Source organism: Paroedura picta, chromosome 6 (assembly GCF_049243985.1).
Source record: "Paroedura picta isolate Pp20150507F chromosome 6, Ppicta_v3.0, whole genome shotgun sequence".
NCBI classification, from domain to species: Eukaryota; Metazoa; Chordata; class Lepidosauria; order Squamata; family Gekkonidae; genus Paroedura; species Paroedura picta.
In genome coordinates this window covers 79,057,028-79,076,259 of record NC_135374.1, presented here as the reverse complement: position 1 = coordinate 79,076,259, position 19,232 = coordinate 79,057,028, and the positions used below count along the sequence as shown (strand labels likewise).

The following is a 19,232-nucleotide window of genomic DNA, read 5'->3' as shown; positions in this document are numbered from 1 at the left end:
TAGCCCATGAGATAAAGTAGGACAATGAAGGTCAATGACTGGCCCAAGATTGTCTGGCAATGTAGTTGTCAGCTCTGGTGTTGGGAGGGTGAGATTTGGGAGGAGAGGTACTTCAGTGGGGTTTGATGGGGTAAAATGCCATAGAACTTACCTTCCAAAGCAGCCAGTTTCTCCAGCTCTCTGATCTCCAGACAACTGATCTCTGTCTCAGTCACCTGGAGATCAGTTTTAATCCTAAGAGATCTCTAGGCACCATCTATCCAGTATGCTTTCATGGTAGAATGAGGGCTTGAACCTGACTCTCCACAGTCCTGGGTGTAAACTGCACGGAGCTTTTATTCCAATCCCAGGTCTAATGCTCAATATTTTTGAAATCCGGATTGGGAAACCAAGCTCTGTGGTAGAGAACCTCTGATAGGCCACACCAGGTCATGTGACAAGCTTGCCTTAAAGGAGAAGCCCCTAATTTCTCTCAACTTCTGTTGGTCCTGGATTTTTCCTCCTTCCTCTGCCTTTTTCGATCCTCTCCCCCGCCACCTCTCCAAGAAAAGAAAGAGGCTTGGCTCCCCCCCCTTCTGAACTACCCTAACCATGTGCAGAACACTTTCCTGTTTCAATGGGGAGGGGGAGGAGAGGAAGACCCGAGTTCAAAGCAATCTGAATTCAACAGGATTGACGATGGAATAAAGAAAGTAAGTGCAGACTCTGCCCTGGTCTTAACCACTACATCACACTGGCTTTCTTGGATAACACTGTAAGTAAAAAGGGTCCAAGTTTGCTATTTATATTCTCAGTCTCATTGTTCTAAGGAAAACAGAAAAGTGGCACTATTAACTTCAGTCATGGCCATCATATATAACTGTACTTGCCAGAGATATCACAATAAGCCACCTGCCTAGGCACATCTTTTCCATTTGGGGACACCGATAAAAACCACTTAGTATGCCAGCCTTCAAACAATGCAACTTAGAGAAAACATGCTTAGAACCACAGGGTTCTTCTTTTTCTTTGCATTACAATAATAAATAATAACAATACATTTTTATTTGCATCCATCCTTCCGCATTGCTCAGGTTGGGTAACAGCATTAAAACATACAACATTTAAAATTTGACACTCTAACTACAGTAGTTAATTCTCCTTAGTTTGATTTCCAGGCAGGGGGATATTGGAAAGGAGCTAATCTTCCATCTTCTGCCTGCTCTCCTCCCCAGTCCCAATCAGACCTAAAGTTGTTCCAAACAAAATATATAATGATAAATATATATAATTATACTTCAATTAGTGCTGATGTCACAGCAGACCAGTGAAAGGAGGAAAGAAACCTCAAGTATTTAAACCCTGTTGTATTTGCTAATGATTAAAAAGACAAGAGGATGCCACCAAAAAGAAGAAGATGACACCTCTTCCTCTTTCACAATCAGTTCTGGATGAATGGAGATCTCTCTCTCCAGCCTTGGAAATAAAGCTAGCTCGCTGGACCTCACTCTGCAGCTTACAGAGAACCTCATTTGTTACCATCTTGGCATGAAGTCTGAGCCTCAAGGAGACTTGCAGTTTTCCTGTTCCTACAGCAGATACTGCTTCACCTGCCAACCACAAGACACACTGGGAAAGGGCCTTGCCCAGTTTTCTGAAACAGGGGCGGGCATCACATTGGGGAACAGCGCTCACAAGAGCCTTAAGTGGCCACACAAACTACCACATGTGCCTTTCGAGTCATGAAATATCACTGCTTCACACATCCAGTGGTGATACCATATCACAAATCACACTTATGTTTTGTTTTGTCTTGGTGCCACAGTAGAACCACAACATGACCAAGGTACTAGAAGAAAAAAAGGGAGTCTTAGCAATGCAAACCAACCAACCCTGAGAAAGGTGTGAATATCAGCGGAAGAAACTTTGAAATTCTGCTTATATTATTCCTGGGAAAGGCTGCAGGGAAGCAAAATGCTCAAGAAAGTACACAGGGACAGATGTGAAGTGTATAGATGGGAAAGGAGAAGGAAGGATTCATAGCCCTTTAGTAAGGCTTCTCGTCCCACACTGTATTTCTGGATGCATTTTCAACTGCAATCTGGTGAGGAATGCTAGCATCTGCTTAAAGTTTAGCTGCTTAAATTGCCACCTATTATCTTTTGTCAGGGTCTGCTGTTCAAAAATGCAGTTGTTACTATGCTTCCTCTCTAACATCTCAATAAAAAGCATCTGCAATAGCTTCAAGATGACACAGCTGTGAACTCTGTGTACTAACATTGTTGCCTTCATCTTTGAAATAAGCCACAATTCTCTTGTTTCTTTACCAACCTTCAAGACAGTGGCTATATATTGTTCTTTCCATTGGCTGCCAGTAAGGACTTTCTCCTGAGGTTAACAACTAGCAATGCTAACCCTTCTAAGCCTTCTGTGGAGGCCCAAAATAAAGACATCAGTCATCACTTTCAAATGCTTAGTTTCTGAAAGAACAGCCATGCCCAATCAATGTTACTAACAGGCCACCTCTTATTCACACAACAACCCTATGACATATTTTAAGTGTGGGACTTGTCCAATGTCAGCCAAGAAGCTTCCATGGCAGATTAGGGATTCAAATGATTTCCCATGTAAATATATAATATTATAACATATATAAATGAATAAGGAGTTGGCATGCCATCAAGAATTGCCGGGGGGGGGGGGCGAGCTATGATTGGTACTCACTAGGAGGGCCCTCTCCCACTGAGGGCCACTCAGAGGCTGTTCCCCATGCACCTCTTCCTCCTCCCACTTCACCAAGCACAGAGATCTGGGAGGATGAACCCCGTGCATCTCAGGTTGACTCCGCCACCCCCAGACACACACTGCCATGCTCTGCTGTGCACCTAGGCCACTCCACCACCTCCTAGCCAGTCAAAGACTGTGAAACCCCATCTACTTGCACTCCGCTGTGGCCACCCCACCCACCCTGCTCTACATAACCGAAGGCAGCAGGCTGCAGACCAAGTACCAAAGTGAGCCACCCAGGCTAAGCCATAGCTGCCAGGGCAGGCTCCAGAAAGGATCCTGTGGAGTGGGATGACCCAGCCACTAAGATTGCCCACCCTGCTCTGCAGGGGCTCCCCCTTTGCCCTTGATGCCCCCACCTACCCCTTCATACAGCCACTGCAGCTCACTGCCTACTCCATCTTGCTGTGTGCTGGTGGCCATAGGAATCTGCTGACTGAGTGGCTGCCATGCTCCTCCTCAGCACACTTGCCCAAGCCCCACCCTCTGGCAACTGTCCCAAGCTGTGCAGGATTCAGTGGCCATCAGGGCTCCTGCAGAGTGCACCACCGCAGCCACCCAGGTGCTGCTCTGTGCCCATTTTTTAAATGGAATTCACCACTAGTAATTCAATTTTTTATGTAATACAGCTACAAGCCAACTATAAAACCTATACAACTTTTATTGTAATCTGATAATGGGGGAGGGATGGGATTTTTAGCCATCATGTTAGTAGTTTGATGTATTAATGGGAATTTTAATGGGGTTAGTTGTTGTGACCCGCCTCGAGCCTGTCGGGAGAGGTGGGAAATAAATCTAAAATAAATAAATAAATAAATAAATAAATAAATAAATAAATAAATAAATAAATAAATAAATAAATAAATAATTTGTAACAATGAATTAACTTGATTAATTGATTTACTAGGAACAAAGCCAGCTGCAGCCTTAAATGCAGCAGGTGCTAGCAGGGCAATGGGTGGGGGTGGATGCGGGTGCATGGAAAGGCAGGTCTGGCCAGGCGTGGAGGGGCTTACTTTCCTGTCTTTGACCTCAGAGTTTGAGAGGCGGTGGCATGGGTTCTCCTGGCAGGGGTAAGTGTTGGCGTGAGGGCTGGGGGGAGGAGAGGAGAATGTCCACAAGCATTCCCAACTGCCCAGAGAAGGCGTGCAGCGCCAGCACCATCTCCAAGCCTAACTCTCTCTTTCGTTGTTTTGCAAATATTATTAAGCAAAGTGTTAAAGATTAGATTTTTATACCGCCCTTCCATACAGCTCAGGGTGGTTTACATATAACATCTCCGGGGGGATACATGGAACAACCTAACATATAACATAGTCAATGCACCAACAATAATCCAACAGTGGTTCTGAATAACACAATTTCAATGGTCTTAAACAACTACAATATAACAGGAACAGTAACTTAGCTAAGGCCCCTAGAGTGACTTTAAATGCTCATAGATACTTGTATTGTGCAGGCCAGGCATTAAATGCGGTCCCTTAAATATCTATATCTAGCAGTCTGAAATAACCTAAGAATAATTTCCCTATTTCTAATTTTATTCCAAATATGTGGAGGGTATGTGAAGGGAGAGAAAATAAAAACATGTATAGATGTGACTTTATATCTTCAAGTACTGAAACTAAGAGCCATTGCATCTCTTAATATCTTTAAGTCTAATATCAGTTCTTTCTTTCTGTCCAGAAGATATCCATAGTTTACTTCCTCAACTAGTTTGTTCATGACTATGACTTCCAGTATTCTCCTCATTTCTAACAACACAATACTTCCCCTAAATGTCTAGGTATGCAGAATATAGCCTGAAGGTGCATTTTATCCATATAGGATTTAAGTCACCCCAAATGCTAGATAATAAAGATTCACTTTCTTTCCACAGTAGCAGAGTATTTATTTGATGGCAGCAGAACAGTAACAAGGTGGAAGAACAGGAAATGTGTTTATTCATAGGCAAGAGTAAATTAAAGAGACATTACAAATGTAGATTCTGGATTAAGTGCTAAAAGTTACATCTGATAGTCTTTCACTTTTTAAAAAAATGAATGAGTGAAAAAGAAAGAAAAGATTGGAAAACTAACAAGTTAATTCAAGGAAGCTTCCTGTTCTCTTGTCACTCACCATTTAACTCTTGTCAATCATTCCTCATTTCCCTTATTTGTGATTTTTGATTGACCGCCAAGGAAACTTTTGTTTTAAATTGTGGTCTTTGCAATTCACGGGAGGAACAAGGTGTTATTGTTTGTTTTTTTGCTGACAGCTTTTCTCAGAGTTTGCCTCCCAGCAAAATTTATGAATCCCCTCCAAACAATTTAATTCTAAAAGTTCCCTGAAGAATATGAAATGACAGATGCAGATTAATAAATGGCTATGCTGAACTATAAAAATGAGAGAGCAGAACATCCAAAAGTCAAGATTTTCTCTTTCAAATGCCCCATTCCACAGTCACTTACTTAAAAGGAAACTCTACTGATTTAAGTGAAACATACTTCAAAGTACTTTTGATTGCATCTGAAATCCATAACTCCAGCTACAAAATGCATATAAGTGTTAACATCATCACTGCTGCCCTTTAACTATGTGCTTGTGCTCTGCTGAACCATGCTACTTCATTAAGAGCAAAGGAGACATTAAGGTGTCCATAATTTCACTTGCCCTCTTCCCCCTACCTCTTCAAAAGGTATTGCTCATTTTCACCTTTCAAAAGGAGCTGCTGGATTACCTCTTGCAGCCAGACAACCAGCCCTGCCGTCTTTGTGAGGGCATGTGAAAAACTAGGAATGCAATATATGTTTCTCACGCACACCGCAGGAGTTCTGGAATTAGTCCAGGAAAGTGACAAATCTGATAACATCAAGAAAGAATGTTAGCACTCTGATGGAATAGTTTCCCCTCACCCAAACCCTTTGAGAAGTTTAAACATATCTGAACAATTCAGTGCTTTATAGATTTATGCCCTCTTTCCATAAAGGTTACATTACTTAGGCAAAAAAAAAAGAGAGAAGAAGAATGAGAAAACAAAACAATTTCCCCCTATAGAATGTGCCCCCCCCTTTACTGTCAACAACAGTGCCCTCTTCACAAACTAACCCACCATATGAAAAGAAAGCAAAGCAATGCGGTTATCTTCAATATCATTAGCCAACTTCCACTCCTCCAGGAGGAATCTCCTCAAGAAGGCAATTACAATAGCATCACAGAAACAAGGAGAAAAACAGAGAAAGAGAGAGAGGGAGGGAGGGAAAAAAATAACCTTACCAGCTTCTCTTACAGTATGTAGCTGAAAAGAAAACACCCCCCCCCCAGCTGCTGTATCACATGCAATTTGTCTCAATGGACTGAAAGAACTCTGAAAGGCTAGTCTTTCCTTTACTGTGCAGAGTTCCTTCTCAGACCCCTCTCTCTTCTCACAAAGCCATTCTCCGGTTCCCTAATCCTCTCACAGGAAAAAGCAGCACACAAACCTAACGACTTCGACTTCAGCAGAACGGTTGGGGGGGGGGGAGGGGGAAGGGAGAGATTTTACTGGCATTCAAGCATCACAGTATGTTAATCCTCAGAGCAAGATCCAAACAAAGTCGCCTCCACACATTGGGGCATCAGACTCAAAATTCCATAGCCATAATGCTTCATGACAGGGCTTCAGACCCCCAATTCATCAACCTTTCAGCTACTGTTTTGAAATACCCACCCCCTAGAAACTTCGCTGAGTTCTTGGTTACTCTTTTAATGTGCTTGATTCCCCCTCCCCCCAATTAGATCCTAATTTGTGACTTAAATCTGATAATGACCCTAAGCTATATGGCTGCATTAAAAAAAAAATTTGGTAATTTAAGTTATAGTCATTGAATCAAAATTCAAAGATTTTTTTTAACAGAACATGACAGCACAGGTATGTTTTTATCTCAGATGTAAGGCACTATATATATATACAAATATATTTAATTTAAAATTCTGTAAGGAAACTCAAAGGTATGTTTTTTTTAAGCCATAAAACAGTTCGTTGTAGGGGCCAAAGAGATCAAGCCAATCACAATGTATTTTTTTATGCTTCAAGAATTTTCACAAGTTTATTTGACATTTTTAATAACAGCATTTCCTTTCCATAATGGGAATAAAAATAAATCAAATGTCTTTTAAAAAGCAGATGGCACAATTTCACATCATAAATGAGGGTGGTTAGCCTTCAAGTAATAATTTATGAGGACACCTCCCCCTTCTTGCTCCTCTGCTTAGCGGCATGCCATCTGAGCCTTTCAAGCAAAATAAATAGACTTCAAACCACCAGCTTCAAATACACTAGCATGGATGAATGCTATATCAACCCGACACTAGAGACTTCGTTGGTCTGTGACCCTGTACAAAAACGTGAGGGGATGGCTTGGTGGATGAGGCTCCCTCTCCATAACACAGATTGGGGCTTCTTAACTGTGTGCCACCATTATTGCCCTCCCCCAGGCCCCCCAAAAATGCAGTATAACTTAATGCTACATTAAAAATGAAAATGAACCCAGCAGATGTCGCAAAAGTAGGAATGATCTGTTTGCTGGGCTACAATATCTGTCTTTGAAACAAGTGTGGGAGGAGAAGATAAACTGAGGAGATGTTACTAGGCAATGAGTTGATGTCATCAGCTTCCAAACAAAGCTCAGTTTAACTCAGAAAATCAAGGCAGCACTGAGAAGGCAGAGGGTTTCGATCAATGTGTTTCAGCTGTAAACACCTCCTGTGACTTTTGTGCATTTCTTCTTGGGATCCAAAGTGAAAAAGTTTTGTCATTCATTTGACACAAAAGCACACTATTAGAAATGCTCACATATTATTGAACAGGCTAATTACAAGCTTGTTTAATAAAATCATAGACCAATTAACACAGGAGTTTATGCATCTCATATTCTGCTTTAAGCCTAAATTTTGTCCTAACATAGGATTTTGAATGGACTGTATTTCTTAGAACATGAAGTCATTGACTGTGTGCTCCAACTAAGTCATTCTGAAATATTTAGAACGGTGCAACTCTGTTTAAGAGTACACATGTAAAAATTCGTTTTTCCCCTATGTCAATTTATTTGTACATGGATCCTACTGAACTACACAGTCTTGAGTAGATTTAATGATATAGATGTCATTCATAGCAGAGTACCAGGAAAGCCAGTTTTATCTGAAGCTGAAAAAACAGTTAAAATCACAGGATCATCAGCTCAGTATTGTTTACCAATTAGCACTGAGTTTCTGGGATTTTGGGAAGACAAATATTATTTACAATTAGGGGTGGGTACAAACTGGGAAAATTCAGTTTGGTTCAGTTCATGGTTCGTGACATGCCCTGTTCCTGAACCACAGGCAGTCATGAATTTTAACCTGACTTATGAACTGGTTCATTTCATGATATTCATGACCCAGTGGAACAGCCCCCCCCCATATGCCACAGGCATTTATTTCACAGGGAGTCTCTGGGTGATTCTCCTCTACCTGTCCTCCAAGTGTGGTGATGATTGGATTTATGCGTTCTGAGTTATGGCCCTCCAAAGAAGGTTCCCCCAAGAAAGTTCTTTGGGTGGGGTGGGGGGGAAATGACACATGCTTAAATGCTAATTTACTGCTTACTGTCTTCCTGTATGTATGGACTGGTAATTTCCTTTTCATTATATCTGAAGAAGTGTGCATGCCCATAAAATTATAACTTGAGTAAAAATGTTGGTTTTAAGTGTGCCACTGGACTCAAATTTTGTTCTGCTGCTTTAGACCAATATGACTACCCACCTGAATCTAACTTGCTTGTGCTCATAGAAGTAATTTCAAAGGTAGCTTTTTTCTTCCCATCATGCCCAATGTTTTACCAAAATATTTATCATAGTTAAAATGCCTTTAGGATATGCAACAGGTGTTTCTAGTGCTGCCCATTATATAGCCTTGAATGTACTTTCCCCCCACTGCTTCAATACACTTCCAGTCTGCCCACTGGCATTGTGCAGTGACCATGGAGCTGCTTTATAATGAATCAGACTCTTGGTCTAGCAAAATAATTATTGTCTGCTCAGACTGACAGTGGCTCTCCAAGGTCTCAGGCAGAGTCTTTCATATTACCTAGGGCCCAATCCTTCAACAGGGATGCCAAGGATCAAACCTTCTGTATACCAAGCAGATGCTCTAGAAGTGAACCACAGCCTCTCCCCTGAAGTGGTTAGCACTACTAGGACACTATTATTGTCTCTCACAGTGCAATGGCCTTGGTAAGCTCATAACAGTACTTAGGAGGTATCTGCAATTTCTTTGGTTTTCCTTTGAAAATGTTTCACCTTCATTGCATGTAATATTAAACATATCTTAATCCTTTTTTGTCATTATGGGGAAAATATTACTATTGGTAACCTTTTGTTTTCCATCCAATTTTAATGAAAACAAATGTATTACTCTCCCATCGGATACTGCCTATCAAATGCATGTGAACAAGAGAAAGCTTCCCAAGTTCTACAAGCAATTTTTAAAAATCTAGTTTGCAAATAGGGTTCGCAGCTCTGGATTGGGAAAGACCTGGAGACTTTGGGGGTGGATCTGGGAGTGGGCAGGTTCTGGGGCAGGGAAGGATCTCAGTGGAGTATAATGCCAGGGAGTCCACCCTCCCAAGTAGCCATTCTCTCCAGGGAATTCCGCGCCTGCGTGGTTGCGCCCGCTGTCCCGCTGCTGCCGGCACCGCCCTCCCCCCCCCCACGGCGCGGCGCTGGCTGCGCCCGGAGGGAACGGCCGCCAAAGCGGCCAAATCGCACAACCCTAGAACTGATCCCTTTCACCTGGGGATTAATTGTAAAACCAGGGGCTCCCCAGGTCCCACCTGGAGACTGGCATCCTTATTTGCAGAATGGGCACAGGGAGGTATCTGACATACCAAGAAAGACAGATAAGTATAATGTGACTGAGCCGGCACGGACAGCACAGCACTTGCTATATTGTTTTATCAGGTCTGTTCCCCTGTGTACTATATGGGGTAATATCAAAAGCAGCATTTGGCCCTATTTTTATTCTATAATGGCTTCTGGCAAGCTCCCAATCACTCTCCTTCGTCCCCTTACCAGTTGCCCTGTCCTCTATCAATATTTCAAGCTAGTTTGTCAGCAGTTGACATATTTAGCAACAGTTGTAGCTGTAGGGGAATGAGTATAGCTCAGGCATTTCTTTTTTGTTTCCTTTACAAACCATCCAAATAGTTTTTTTGTACATCGTTGAAGCTGTGGCTTCAACGTTGCTTCAGCTTCAGCTTGCAGGAAAACTTCGATCTTTGCAGAAGCCTGTAAAAAGAGAGGCCTGGAAGAATTTCACTGATTGGCAGGACTAAGGAAGTAAACAGGCAGGAAGAAAGGAGTGTTTTTTGAAGTGTAGCTCATCAAAATTGTGAATTAAATCCCATTTGCTTTATAAGGGAGGAAATATTCTCCACTTTTCTGATCACATAAACATTCCTGACTCCTAGCGAATAAGCCACCACTTCCACTGTAAATAGCAGAGGGGTGTTTGGGAAAGAGACTGGGCCAGGGTGTTCAGATTCTGTTTATCATTGGCATTGCCAGTGGCCAGTTTTGAAATGCCTAGCTAAATTTTTGGATAGGCTATACCTGTCATAGGCAAACAATATGCCCATGCTTTTATTATTATCTAAACATAAAGGATTTACTGTTAAAATCTATGATAAAAAATGTGCACATCTAAGGAAAGGGTGAAAAGGACAAATTAATCTGTTCAAATGTAGAAAATCCTTATGAGGAACCTTGTGGGTAGGAATTTCTGAATTATTTTATTATTTTATTTCTTCCCTGATTTCTCTTGGGCTCTCTGCTTGTAATGATAATCATTGTATTGTACAAAAATTAAAACCAAGTGGCCTACAGTACAAACAAGGCGCCATAAAAACACGGGAGAAAGCGAAGGGTATCACTGTAACTGAGTTTTGGCTGAGGCAGATGCATGAGGAACTGGAGATGACCCTACTGGTCCTGTGTACAGGTTATGCTGTGCAGACTGGTCACCTGACAGTAAGCTGTTGGGACGAATTGAATCAGATGCTAGGCACGAGGCAAACTGCACTCTGGCTTCATCTGAGGGCGATAACAAAGCCTTTCCCCTGCGTTGCGCTTGTCTTTCAGACTGAGGCACTGGAATGTAAATAGTTTTGGCAAAATATTATTATTCTAGTAAACATCAAACACATTTCATAGATAAACAAAGGAAGTGTTAATATGAGCTAGTCAGTAACCAGCACCATATTTCCCAAAGGGAATGAAATTCTTGAAGTTCGGGGGGGGGGTGAGAGGTTGTGTGCTACAAAGACTCTTTCGCACACCCAGGTTTTGTAAATATTAGGCATGCTACAGCATATATCCTGGTTCATGTTAAGATGCTGGGAGAGGAAAAAAGTGGTAGTTTAAGGGAGAAGCTGTAAGCCCAAGGATAGTACAAAATTATTTTCCTTTCCATGTACCCAGCTGAATTCTCTTTGATCCTTAGCCTATGTTTCTATAATATACAATTTGCATAGCAGTGGCTCCAAATGTTTCTTGGATTCACAAGAAAGGACAGGGGGAAAGTGCTTGGGTAATAGCCCTGTAATTTTGATAGCACTTACATGTTTACCAAATGCTTTTACCTTTCGTTTACTTAAAGTCAGTAATTTGCCCTGGAAGTAGTTTAGCAGAAAGATCTCAACATTAAAGAACCGCAAACTCTTTTGAGGGTTGCCAGTGCAATGGATTACTTTAGCTGAGAGTAATGACTTGACAAGTTTATTTTTATTCTGCTGCTAGAAATACATTTTCAGAGCACAATGGAAACAATGCAGCTTAACCTACCTCACAGGGTTGTTGTGAGAATGAAGCTGTTTTGGGTCCTACTTGGTGAGAAAGGCAAATTATAAGTAAGGTAAATAAATAAAATATTGATTTTTATAGGACAACCATCTGGTTCAATATACTGAAAATTTAAACCTGAATGTCTGTGCTGACTAAATAAACTATAGTTTAGGACTCATATTATGATAGGTCTCTAAATACAAAAAGAATATAAAATTATTTTTTCATATAACATTATTGGGCCTCTTAAATTTGACAGGGTTGAGGGATTCAGCATGTCTTAATTGGGCAGCTTCATGTATTCATATGGGATTTTGTAGGACCATCTGGAGAATCAAATGTGGAACTAAGGCAAACTCAAAAGATAAGAACAGATTTCACAGACCTTCCCCTTTATATGCTCAGTGGGGAGAGATACTCTCTGATTAAAGTTAGGAAGACTTCAGCAATGGTAATTCATAACTGTTCTTTAATTAAGGTTTTTCATAATGTATTGTACTTTACAAGCTTCTGCCATCACTTCTATTCTCTTCTGAAATCCACCGACTAGTTGAAAAACGACTAGTCATGATGTTTGACTAAAGACTGATGTTTGACTAAAGAGTAACAATGCTGCAGCTGGGTTCAATGAAATATTAATGTTCATTTCCACTTTCACATTCACTGATGAATTTGTAATATAACAAATACAGATCTGAAAATAAAACTCTCTTGTTCCAAGCCAGTGAAGTGCCAGTTCTTTAGAAGTTTACCTATGTTCAAGAAGTCCAAATTGTTTTCAGCCAAGTACTTTTGCCAACTAAAATAAGCCTGTTTTATACCTATTTTTAAACATTCAGCATTTTAAAACTCTAATTACACATCATATATCCTGGTGTATAAATCCTGTTAGGAAGTTGCAAATGAAAACAAATTACTTGGGAGACAGAAAATCCCAAACTGAGTGCAGAAGGGTCTCTTTTAAACTGTACTTCACAAGCTTTCTGAAGCTTTGAGCTCTTATCTCTTAATTTACAATCACATTAAATATGGGGTCAGTCATTAGCATAAAAAGAACAATCAATCAGCAGTGATCTGTGTTAGAAGAAAAAACTACTTAATCCCCAAACCCAAACAACACATTTCAATATTGATGCTTTCATTCCACGTAAAAATTTGTCTGTGAATCAATCATATTTGGTAGCTGTACTTTTGTTTTCAACCCACTTGAACCATCAAAATTAATTTTAAAAATTGAGAATTTTTTTCACTTCTCTATGAAAAGGCTGAAGTGGACAAAAGCCAGGAACTAAAAGGATTCTTTATCTTGCATTAGCAAAACTCCTAAAACTCTTAAAGACATTCCGCACAGCGTTAATGTTTCTGAAGTGTTACCATTGTGTAACGCTATTTATTTTTCGTCATTCACGACGTTGTACACAATCTGCAACACTCCCGCAAAAATCGCTTTGTTGTAGCACTTTTTGGGGAATCTACAAAAGTACAGCTTCTGCACTCTCTCTGGCAAATGACCCCAGCCCAGATTTGACTCTGCTATCTGCCCCACCCTTCTTGGTGAACTGTCTCCCTCAGTTTAGACTCTTTGTACTGGACTTTGACTCGGAACTTGCTTTTCGATTCAGTCTTGGCTTCTCAGCCAAGGGTGTAATTAACTGGTAACCAGTGTGCAGCCCAGCAGTCTTGATTCATTTGATCCTGAAATTCTAATTCAGGTGCCACAATAGTGAGCCATGAGGACACATGAAGGAAAGAAGGACCATTTCTTTCATCAGTAGCCCTCTATCCCACACTTCTTTCCCTGCTTCCTTATGTTTGCTCCAGCACCCATTCCATTTGAAAGTCCTTGCTTTCCCCACCTGCCCCTTCCCACAAGTCTGTCCTTGAATCTGTTTCCCCTTAGCTCTGGCTGCCAAAATCTTACAAGATCTCTGCTACCATATTGGAGTTGCTAGGCAACCTCACACAATATTGGCAAGGCTCCCATGTCTTGGACAGATTGTTTTGTACTATTTGCTGAACAGCTTAGAGACTTTCTAAGCATTTCACAAAATATCATCCGAGTCTAAGCCCTTTGGCAAATTGCACAGAACAGCCTCTCCAAGGCGTGGGGACTTTGGTAATGTCATATGGTGCAGCCTAGCAACTTCAAAATGGCAGCCGAGGTCTTACAATATAGTCTTATTTGACAGTCTCATCTGTTCTTATTTTCCAATTCTGCTGGTTCAGACACTGATTCTTTGTTGCGGGGTTCTTTTAATTTTTTTTAAAAATTCTGCAGCCTGTTTTCTTCAAGCTTGCAGAAATATTTGCCCTAACCCAGCATGACCCACCTTGTGATTTCTTTTCTTAAATCAGCTCAATGGATCCACCATATGAATTATATATATGATTAGTTAGCATTGCAATTTTGTTAAACAATTATAACAATTGGAACGTCTACTTTTAATTTGTCATGACTAACAGCACATAGAACCAAGGACCAAACACGTTTCGACCCTTCCGGGTCTTCCTCAGTGGTCAAGATTATAATAATACATTCTATATATACCTATACAGAACTCTCTATAATGTGTAGCTGAATGGTTGAGTGGGATCTGTAATATATAAATTTTATCCTTTTTGGAGACCAATTCCTTTGTTATGTCCCTAAAGTCACCATTCTTCGCTACCATTAAGTTCTGTACTCAGAGTGTAATCTCATGTGCGTCAGAAAAAGCCAGTCACAACTGATCTCAGACTTGAGGCCTGGAGCGCACATAATGTTTTGTGGTTGATGAACTTTATCACTCTGGGGATCAATGAAAATACATGAGAGTGGGCAAGTTAAAAGCCTCTCCCTGTATACCTAGTTCTGATCCAAACAGTGTCCCCCAATGGCTGCAATTTACTGCATTCCTTGAATCTTCCAGAGGCTCATCTAGAATCTGAGGAGAATTAGGTTCAGATCGCTCCTGAATTACAAAGTTAGTAGGATGAGCATGGGTCATTCAATATAGACTGTATATGGAAGAAGGGCAGCATAACGATAAACAAAACCGAAGAACAGTATTCAATCAATCAGTTGACTGGTTGAGAACACTATTATTTCTATCTGTCTAGAGTGTTTCTTCTAATTCTGCTCTTCATCCAAGGAGCTCAGGGTGGTATCCCCCTCTCCCCCCCCCCATTTATCCCCATAACAGCCATTGCATTTAATCAACCTTTCTCAACTTTTTATTCATTGAGAAACCATGACACATTCTTGAGACTTCAAGAAGCCCCAGTAGTGGTGCAATCATACAAAATATAGTTGGGAAACATAGCTGTGAACATGCCCATCCAGGGCCCCTGTGTGGGGTGATTTGGGTACAGGGAAGTCTAGATGGTGCACTGTGTTGTTATTTTTCATATTGCTGATGGAAGTATAGTGATTTATATTTCATTTGTTGTTATACATAATATATTTCTTCATAAGCAGTAATCATGTAGATCGATTCAAGTGGATAGCCATGTTGGTCTGAAGTAGCACAACAAAAATAGAGTCCAATAGCACCTTTAAGACCAACAAAGATTTATTCAAGGTATGAGCTTTCGAGTGCAAGCACTCTCCCTCAGTGCATGCACTTGAAAACTCATGCCTTGAATAAATCTTTGTTGGTCTTAAAGGTGCTATTTTTGTTGTACTAATCATGTAGGTTTACATATAACCAGCATCTACACAAGTTCTTGAGCACTGTGGAGTACTATCACATATAGGTTTCTTTTATTGCATAAAGAGTTTACATTGCTGTAAGTTTCTACAAAATTAATCACATGAATAATACCTCTCTGTGGAAACTTGTCTAGGTTTAAATATTAAATAACAGTATGCCATTAAAGCATGCAACTTTATACAGTCCCTTAAGAGTCTTCATCAGACACTTGTGGTTGAATATATATGACAAGAAAATTATTCCACTACATTAACTCACTATTATCCAATAAAGTGGCAAAGGAGGAAGAAAGGGGAGGAGGGCTAGAATGCATTGGTGCTTTCTCCCCTATGTCCTGTTCTACATTTTGAGAAGCTTTATGGGAAATATGCTTTCTATAAACCCAAATAAAGCACACCAATATTGTCAGTGTGCTCTGAGAGGTTTTTTGAACAAAGGCTTGATGAATGAAGCAGCACTGGGAAGAAAGACTAGGTTTACCTAATCTAGGGGTTATCCCCCTAAACTACTGTCAAGGCTATGGGTGCAGAGTATAAGAAGTAAGTTCCTGCTGGACCATGGTTTCAACAAGCCTAACCTTAAGAACACTTTTCCTGTAAGGAACCCCAACTAAATAAATATTCTTAAGAACACTTTTCCTGTGAGTAACCCCAACTTTCAAAGTAGGCCTGTTGATATCGCAGTCTTAAAATCAGAAGCAGAAACCAAGGATCGTGCACTACAAGAAATTCCTTCACTCAGTTTATTCAAGACTAGGGTAGCATTGAGTTAGGAAAAAACCAAATAAAGGGAGAGAGATCCTGCCTTGCCATTTGCTCAGCAGTGGTGAAAGCTGTGTGATGTCATCACAGGATGGTCTAGGAGTTGCTGTCTAAACCAGGGATGCCAGACCCCTGCTAATGTTGAAGGAACCTCTGCTTTGGCAACCCCCCCCCCCGCTCTGGAATTTAAAAAAATTAGTGGAATCCCCCAATCTCCCCCTCTGAAACTTGTGGAAACAGCATTAGCAACTGCCCACCACTGTCATGCATGCTGACTCCCCCACATTCACCCAAAGCTTGCTGAGCTGACAGCCAGATCTGTACGTTTTGGGTTTGAGAGAAATGGACATGTGCAACAAGTGGACATGTGCAACACTTTTGGGTGGGAGGGAACAGGTACAGGTTTTGTCTCTGACATGCTGATGTCATTTCTGTGGGATGTCAGCACATCAGGAAGCTTCGAACCATGCCTGCAAATTCCTCCCCCACCACCACCAGCCTGCTTTCAACTGGCAACCATAATATAAAGGCCAGAACTGTTTTTAGTAATCATATTAAGTTATGTTACAGAAATATGGTAAAAATCAATCTAGCTATAAGGCCAGAGCTGCACAGTCACATACAAAACTTGAGAACTACAGCAGGATTAACTTGTAAATACCACCCCAAGACATTTAATAAGGCTATTTACATATTTCACACATATGGACAATGAAGTTGAAAAGCTACTTTGTGAGTTACTGTAGAAATGGTGTGATCCATTAAAATACAAAACATTTAAATTAACCTGTTGACTTAATGAGTGGATTCAATTTCACAGCAACACAGTAGATTCCAAGAATCACATTAAAAAAGAAATAGCTGTGGCAAATCTCAAATTATAATGCTCATCTGTTAAAGTGCTTCTCTCCACACACCCCCATGTTTTCCCTCTCTCTCCTTTTTGCCCTTGTTGAAATTCTAGCTTCATGATTACCCCCACTACATTTTCTATATCTGTTTTGATCGGAAAATCCCCCACCAAACAAATAAATGTGTCAGTTGTAAATTCCTTTCAAGCATGTCCATTAAAAAAAGGCTTCCATATGGTTTAAATAAATCCATTTTTAATGGATTTTCCTTAAAACATTACAACTTTGTGGGCATGCCTGCAGTCCTTTGGTATATCTCAGGGAAGGTGACACAGCTGTCACTAGGAAACAGCCCCAAGTAGCAGCAAGGCAAACATTCTTTCCTTCAAGGAAACCTTTTGATGTTGACAAAGATTAGAGTAACAGGGTTGTTTCCTAATGAAGTGTATACCCCTTGAGTGCTCAAGTATGATCACGGTCTTACATGCTACATTAAAAAAATCTGATTTTCCCCCTTCTGTCTCTGCCTGGAATCCAATGTCTGCAGAAGTCTATAACCAATGAAAAGGTTGAGAGAGTGAGTTAAATGGGACCTCTGTATTCCTAGGGCACCTGATAAACTACAGATAACCCTAGATTCAAATGGGTAGCCATGTTGGTCTGAAGCAAAAGAACAAAGTTTGAGTCCAGTGTCACCTTTAACACCAATACCAACAACCTTTTATTCTGGCTATAAGCTTTCAAGAGCATGCACACTTCTTCAGGTCCGTTAGAACAGTGGTCCCCAATCCCTGGTCCGGTGACCAGTCTTGGTCTGTGGTTCAGTTGGTACTGGGCCACGGCTCCTCCTTGTTCTCCTCCCCAGCTGCTGCCTTGGGGGCTGCCCTGCCACTCTACTACCGGCTCACCTTTGGTGCTCTCCAGCAGCCACCATGGCTGGGGCTCCCCCTCGGCGTGGCACTGTGCAGTTGCTTCTGGCAGTGCCCCCCAGCGGACGGCGGGAAGTCAGAGGCTCCGGCAGGAAAGCAAGTGGAGCAGGGGCTCAGGCGGCCATGATGTCCCTCAGCAAAAGACTACCCCTCCCCCGGGCCTCAGAAAAATTATCAAGCATTGACCGGTCCCCGGTGATAAAAAGGTTGGGGACCACTGCATTAGAACAGCAGTCACCAACCTATTCATATAAGGTAGCAGGTGAGGAGGACATTGCCCAGAAGGGCCAATTAGAGACAAGATGCATCAGTAACTGAGCAGATACTATAGCTCAGGCTGGATTAAGGAAATTGGTAAAACCCATGAACAGCACACAATATACCCACAATAAAATGTTGGTGTTAAAGGTGCCACTGGACTCAAATTTTGTTCTACAGATTTGAGAGCTCTAATGTGCACAGACCATCTAAATCTTGGCCAATAAATAGCTTCCCCGATGGCTGATAGCAATTATTCACATTACTACAGATTATTCAGTTGGTTGAATAGTTTTTTTAAGACCATAAATTATACTTTCTAAGGGTTGCTTGTTTCTGATCTAGTTCCAATTTGTTTGCAGCACAATATGCCTAGAAGCTGCAGGGGGGATTCCTTTTTCCTCCCGTAGGCTAAAGGTGAGATACTAATTACATTTCTGTAATCAAATGAAACCTTAAGGCAAGCTAGGAATGCTTGGCATGCCAAAAATTTTCCATAACCATTTTTCAATTATCCTCTCCCAATATTTTAAGAAAAAGAAATTGTGTCTTCAAGGTTAATGCTTTTGCCTTTGAAAAAAAGTACATACCAATTGAAAAAATAATATTAAAAGTGCCGCTTGGCCAAAAAATTATGAAATAGAGCAGCAGGCCAGCACACTCACAAGGATACCTAGCTGTCCACATAAATTCCCTGTCTAGGAACAGAATAGATGCCACAGTCCATTCATGAGTAGAGGTACAGACCTAAATGATCAAAAAACCACAGCATTTATACTTCTGGTGTTAAGTGAAAGGGCAGCTGCACAGTGAAGGCTGTGTCACATATTACAAAGTCCAGGTGGCAGACATTAACTAGATATGTGCTAGGAGTTCCATGCTGTGAACTTATTTCTGAGGCATGGGTGAGTCCAGTCTGGACTGGGATGTTGATATACAGAGAGAAGGCATTTAAGTCACTGTTTATCTGTTGGGCAAACGTTTTGGTCGCCCTCAGTTCACACACATTTCCCCAATGAAGCAGCTTGGTGTAGTGGTTAACAGCATCAGCATCAGGAGAACTGGGTTTGATTCCCCACTCCACCTCCACATGCAGCCTGCTGGGTGACCCTGGACCAGTCACAGCTTCCTCAGTCTC

At 41.1% G+C, this 19,232-nt stretch overlaps 1 protein-coding gene across 2 annotated transcripts in view; it reads right to left on the bottom strand.

Annotated features, from left to right (window-relative positions):
* MID1 (midline 1) overlaps positions 1–19,232 on the bottom strand; it is a 259,422-nt gene that overhangs the window by 187,645 nt on the left and 52,545 nt on the right. Inside the window, exon 1 of one of the 2 annotated variants that reach the window (XM_077343255.1) lies at positions 6,022–6,193. The exons of the other annotated variant lie outside the window; for it this stretch is intronic. The gene's annotated coding sequence lies outside the window, so the exon portion shown is untranslated. Of the gene's footprint in view, positions 1–6,021; positions 6,194–19,232 lie in introns of those variants that run through there. 2 annotated transcript variants of the gene reach the window in all.